The sequence below is a fragment of the Ceratotherium simum genome, chromosome 9 (assembly GCF_057802395.1).
Source record: "Ceratotherium simum simum isolate JZ-2026a chromosome 9, ASM5780239v1, whole genome shotgun sequence".
Classification (NCBI taxonomy): Eukaryota; Metazoa; Chordata; class Mammalia; order Perissodactyla; family Rhinocerotidae; genus Ceratotherium; species Ceratotherium simum.
In genome coordinates this window covers 26,684,001-26,690,000 of record NC_141908.1, presented here as the reverse complement: position 1 = coordinate 26,690,000, position 6,000 = coordinate 26,684,001, and the positions used below count along the sequence as shown (strand labels likewise).

The following is a 6,000-nucleotide window of genomic DNA, read 5'->3' as shown; positions in this document are numbered from 1 at the left end:
ACCCAGTTTAGGTACCGGTTCGATATAAAGATCCGTTATTGTACTCACCCCCGTTCAACCACATTGCTCCTGTCTTCTCCTATCATACTAGTGTGGCAAAATCAACACTGATATAACCCAAATGTTCATCTTCTTTTCTCCTCATTCATTCATTCATTCATTCATTTACTTATTCATTTGTCCATCCAACAAATTTTTTATGGAGTACCCACTCTGCTCAGAGTCAGAGATAGAGCAGTGAATGAATGAAACAAAGCTCCTTGCCTTCATGAACAGTACACTCAACACTGCTAGATTTTCTTAGAGACTCCTTTTTCCACTCTGTTAAAGACATTTCCTTCATTTCTTCTCACCTAAAATATCCTACATGCTCTCCCCACCCCCTCATTCTTGACTGACAATCCTGCCTAACAGCCATTACAAAAGAATGGAAGCAATCAGAGATATATTTCCTTATGTTCCCACCACCTAATATACAAACCCATCTGTACGTAAACCCATCTGTCTTCTTTCTTTTTAACATGGAAGAAAAAAATATATACATATTATATATACAATATATAATGCTAGATATATATACACATGTATATATGTATATATACATACACACACACGTATAAATACACATACTCTTCTGCTGCCTTGAGGACTTAATTTTTGCGATTGTTCTCTTCTTGCATCACCAATTTCCTCTTTCACATAAAAAAAAAAAAAAACAACCTCCAATGACCATACAGTCCCTTCTAGTGTTTCATGTCTCTGCCACCCTTCAAAGCAAAATTTCTCTAAAAGTTTTCTACTCTACACTCTGTCAGTCTATGTCTTCACCTCCTATTCACTCTTCATGCTCTTCAATCTGGATCTCATCCTCTCCACTCCATTAAGAATATCCTTGTCATGAAACACGTCCTTCTTTAGTTTCCTTCATACCGGATTTCCCTGGGGTTCTTCTTACCTTTTCTGTTACTCTGTCTCAGTTTTCTTTTTCAATGTCTCCTCCCTTATTCATTCTCTGAATGTTGGAGTCTTTCCAGGATCAGTCCTGGACTGTTTTATCTTCTTCATTCTACCTACTCTCCCTAAATGACTTCATCTAGTCACATGGCTTTAAATAATGCCTACATGGTTAAATTTATATCTCTGGTATCGACTTCTCCCATGAGGCTCAAATGCTTACTGACTGTTCAGGATGTCCCCTTGGATATGTATTGGCATCTAGTCATCTCAAATTATGTGTGTTGAAGACAGAAGTCTTGATTTTTCCTTGACTAAACCATTTTCTTTACCAATCTTCCTCATTTCAATAAATGGCACTGACATCCTGCATCTTAGACCTAAGAGTCCTCCTTGATTCCTCCCTCCTCTTCATTCTCTCGAGTCAATCCATCAATGTGTCTTTTTGATTATATTCCCAAAAGATATTTCAAATCTCTTCATTTTTTTCCATCTTCCACTGCCACCATCTTTGTCCACAACATGCTCATCTCTTGCTTGGTCTACTGGCATAGTGCCCTGATTGGTCTCCCTGCTTCCATTCCTACACTCTTATAATACATTCTCTACCCAGAAACTGAAATGATCAGTTAAACCTCTAAATCAGATCATGTAGCTCCCTTGATTACAATGATCCTAGGCTGCCAATATCACTTAGACTAAAACCTGATCTCCTTATAATTCCCACAAGACTCCACCCTTCCTCTTTGGCATCATTACATAACACATGCTCCCTTTTTCACTATATTCTCACCATATTGCTCTCTTTTCTGTGTCATAAATAAGTGTCATCTATGCACTTTTTGTTGCCTTTGCTTAGAATGTAGTTTATCCCTGATCTCATCATATGTTGCCTCCTTCTCCTTTGTTCCTAAAATTTCCATTCAACTGTAACTGTTTTTCTTTGACCACCCTATCTAAAGCATATATCTCACCACCACTCCTCTAACCCTCATAATATGATTGTCTTCTTTTTTTGAGAGAAGTTATCACAAGCTAAGATTATCTTATTTATCTGATTAATTATGTGTTGTCCAACTCTTTCAGTAGACTACAAGCTACTTGAGGGTGATTTAATCTCTTCCGTATCCCCATCACCTGAAATAGAGCCTTTCTCATGCAAGGCTCACAATAAATAAAGTGATGAGTGAATGAATGAATGATAATTAGTAATGCCCCTGAAGAACTCACAGGTAATAGGAGACATGCCTACAAGAGGGCAGAGAACAGATATAATTCTGGAGTGGTAAATGTATGTCCTGAGGAGTCTGGTGAAAAGTATTGGGTTTCATTTTTTCTTCTTCAAGCAGAATTCCTTTGGTTAAAAAAATTAATTACTGTATGGTATTTAACATGAGTGAACTACATCTATATGTACCAGCATGCCGGATCTTAAAAACAAAATGAAAGTGAAAAAGAAAGTTTCAGAATGGTACATATGGTATCCATGTATAACAATGGAGAGCTACATAGTGCATATATTGTTTATGTATGCAACCTATGTAGTAAAAGTAGAAAACTTAGACTTTCTGGAAAGATCCATGCCGTATTCACTATAATGGTTAATTCTGAGATGGGAAGGGAATGGGACTCAGGCAGGGAACAAAAAAGACTTCAATTTTATCTGCAAAGTTTCATTTCTTTTATTTAAAAAATCTGATGCAAATTTGACAAAGCATTAACATTCTGCAGTTGGGTGGGTTGATGCATGTTTATTCTATTTTTCTTTATAATTACTGTACTTTAAACATTTAAAAAAACACTTAGTTAAGGGCTTTATATACCTGTGGTCTGAGGGGAACTTAAGGAATTTATTCATAAAATATAATGTTCTTATATTTAAATCAGGAGTTAACTAATTCAATTTGGCATCTATCTTTATGATGCTTGGGTGGGCTCCCTTCTGGCTGGCGTCTGTGTTTTGGGGTCAGACTGAAGTGGTGTGGAATGTGGAAATAGGAGGGAAAACATCTGTGCACTAACTCAAATGTCTCTCCTCTGTTCCTCTAGGATTGGCTTCTTTTTTGTTTTTTCCCTGACATAAGAATGGAAACAATCGCAAATGTCGTTTATTGAGGACATACTACATGTTGGAGACTCTCTGTATACTCTCTCATCAATGCTCATAGCAAGTCTTTGAAGCAGACACTATCACTCCTGTTTACAGGTGAGACGACTAAGACTTGGAGATGACTTATGCCAGGTTGACAGAGATGGAAGTCAAAGCTAAGTTTATTTGACCCAGAGCTGGTGGGTTTTCTATTCTACAAATGTACCTATTGCTCTTTGACCACAAAGTTCCTCTTTAACTTCTAGATTTTTCATTTCAGAATGGTTTGGGTTTCAAAGCTGCCTATCTTTGACTCATGTATTTAGTCAATGATCTGTACATTTCATGCAAGTCATATTTACACTGAGCAGAGTTTCAACTCTGAGAGACTGACCGTCATATTATTTAGCACTCACCATCCCTATTACAAACAGGAATTTCATGGAAGAAAAACAGGGTAAAAATAGAGTTAAAATTTGATTTTATTTACATACACGCTCTCGTGTACGCATACATATATATATATGTATATATATGTGCATGTGTCTTAAAAGAGTTTTGCAAAAGATATCAAGTAAAAGTGGGGAAAATATGAAACAACAAATGAGTAATATTGAGAACTATACTCATAAAATTTTGGATTTGAGCTAACCAACCAAGGCTGAGCTTTGTGAAGTAGTCAAGATTTATTTTTCTCAAGATCTATTTCATTTTTTTGTCTCCCAAAGTAGCTAAAGCAGTGTTTCTGCTACAAATTTGTTGAGTGAGTGACGTCTGTTTTGACATCTGTTCCCCCATGTGGGGCCCCGTCCCTCACCTCACTCATCTACCCCAACCCTGAGTTTCCATGCTGGTGTGGGGTGCCAGAGCCCACCCTCCAGTTCCAGTCCTAAGTACCACTCCTAGTAGCTCTTGCTGCACCAGCTGTCCCTTAAAGATGAATCAGCCTTACTGCCGCCTGGTCAGAAAGGCGAATCTGGGCTACCACGTTAATTAATGTAAAATGGCAAATATAATTGCCATTAATTAGTAATACACTTCATTTTAAAAGATCTTTCTCCCTTACATCTGCACAGCGACTCTGTGAATTCCAGGCCTCGTGCCATAAAAATAGGGAAAATATTTTAGGGGAAGTGATCTTTCCATGTGTCTCAAAGAGGATACATTACTGCCTTTCCTCTCTTTCTCTGTTATAATTCTGGTATTCAGACCTTCAGGTTGGATACTATCAGGACGCCGAGAAATGTATGAAATTGCTTTTTCTGGAAGTATGTAGATAGTATTTTGTCTTTCAGTACTGATTGGGAATAGAAGTTTTTGTAATGAAGGCAGATAAAAAACATAATTTAGAGACAAATAAGGGTAGGCAAGAAGGAAATTTTTAAAGTTGTATCCATGGTATTGAAAATATAAGAGAGAGAAGATAAAAAAATTGAGACACGGACATTATGAACTTGAATCGATGGAAAAATAAAATTTTACATTAACATACGTAGGTGCTTGGTTTCTCTCATTTATTGCAGAGACATCATTTTGTTCAATTCATTAGAATGTCAACCTGCGGGCTTTAAAACATACATATATTGGCTGGAATAACAGTAATAACAGCAGCAACTGTAATAATCCAGGCTTTTTCGAAGCCTTCCTCAGGATTCTGAAGAATTTAAAAGCTAACAAAAAATCAATTTCATGGATCTAGAGGGCAGTTCTATAAGTCACTTTGTGCTCACCTGGGAGAGTGGATTTATCTGTAGAAGATTTTTTTTTTTAAATCAGTAATTACTTTATTTACTTTTTTATTTTATTGAGGGCACATTTGTTTATAATGTTATATAAATTTCAGGTGTACATCATTATATTTCAGCTTCTATATAGACTGCATCATGTCCACCACCAAAAGGCTAGTTTCCATCCATCACCACACACATGTGCCCCTTTACTCCTTTCACCCTCCCTATCCCCCTGTCCCCTCTGGTAACTACCAATCAGTTCTTTGTATGATAGAAATTTTAAATAACTCATTGAAGGGGAAAGGAGAGATTAGATGATATGAAGGAAAATTTCTGAGATTAAATTTGTCTCCTTCGTGACCTTTCTTTTTTATTTCTTCATAGATATACTTGAGGGTCACTTTGTGGTGGGGATAACAGGAATATTCTTAGGCCCCAGATTTACTTGAAAAGGTAAATGAAGCTCCTCTCTATTGTCAAGTAAGTTACAATGCATTAGGGCCTGTTAACTTTGGTCCATTAGAATCATTCCTTGTGGTCTCTATTGCTTCTTTAGGTATCAAGTCCATTTTGAGAGAGTGGTCAGTCACAGCACCCTCCCCTGATCTTGCTCATGAAAACTGATGTATATTTTATACTTCTTCAATGTTCTGTGAGTTGATTAGATGGTTAGGGGAGACAATTAATGAAAAGCTACTTCCATTGGATATAGTTTTATTTTAGCTTCAATGTAATTTCTGGATGCTATAACTGTGTAACAGTAGCTTTTCAGGTATCTTTTTTTAAAAAAAATTTACAGTTGAAATGAAATGATGTCTGGGTTTGCTTTAAAATACTCAAGCAAAAGAAAGTGGCAGAGAGATGAAATAAGATTAGAAAAATGTTGGTACTTGTTCAAACTAGGCAATGAATACTTGGAGCTTCATTATACTATTCTATCTACTCTTGAGTATATGTAAAATTTTCCTCCTGCATTTCTTAGTAGAAATTCTTCAATAAAATTTTTTTTCCTCATCCACTCTTTGGTTATCCCAAAATACTATTCATAAAAGAGAGTAAGAATAAATACTTGGTTGGTTTCCTTTATAAATCAATTTTCGGAGTATTGTTTTGTTTTCTAGGTATGCTTTTTTTGGTAAACAATGAATTTCTATTTCTTTTGTTAGTATTATTACTTGGATTTTAAAAAATATATTTGATATCTTTCAATCCTTGCAATTTTCATAC

At 36.0% G+C, this 6,000-nt stretch overlaps 1 long non-coding RNA gene across 7 annotated transcripts in view; it reads left to right on the top strand.

Moving 5' to 3' along the window:
- The window catches only part of LOC147916252 (uncharacterized), a 49,133-nt gene that overhangs the window by 10,891 nt on the left and 32,242 nt on the right, over positions 1 to 6,000 (top strand). For all 7 annotated transcript variants that reach the window (XR_015553185.1, XR_015553183.1, XR_015553181.1 and 4 more), the window contains one exon: positions 3,004 to 3,160. This is a non-coding gene — a long non-coding RNA (uncharacterized LOC147916252). The remainder of the gene's footprint in view (positions 1 to 3,003; positions 3,161 to 6,000) is intronic.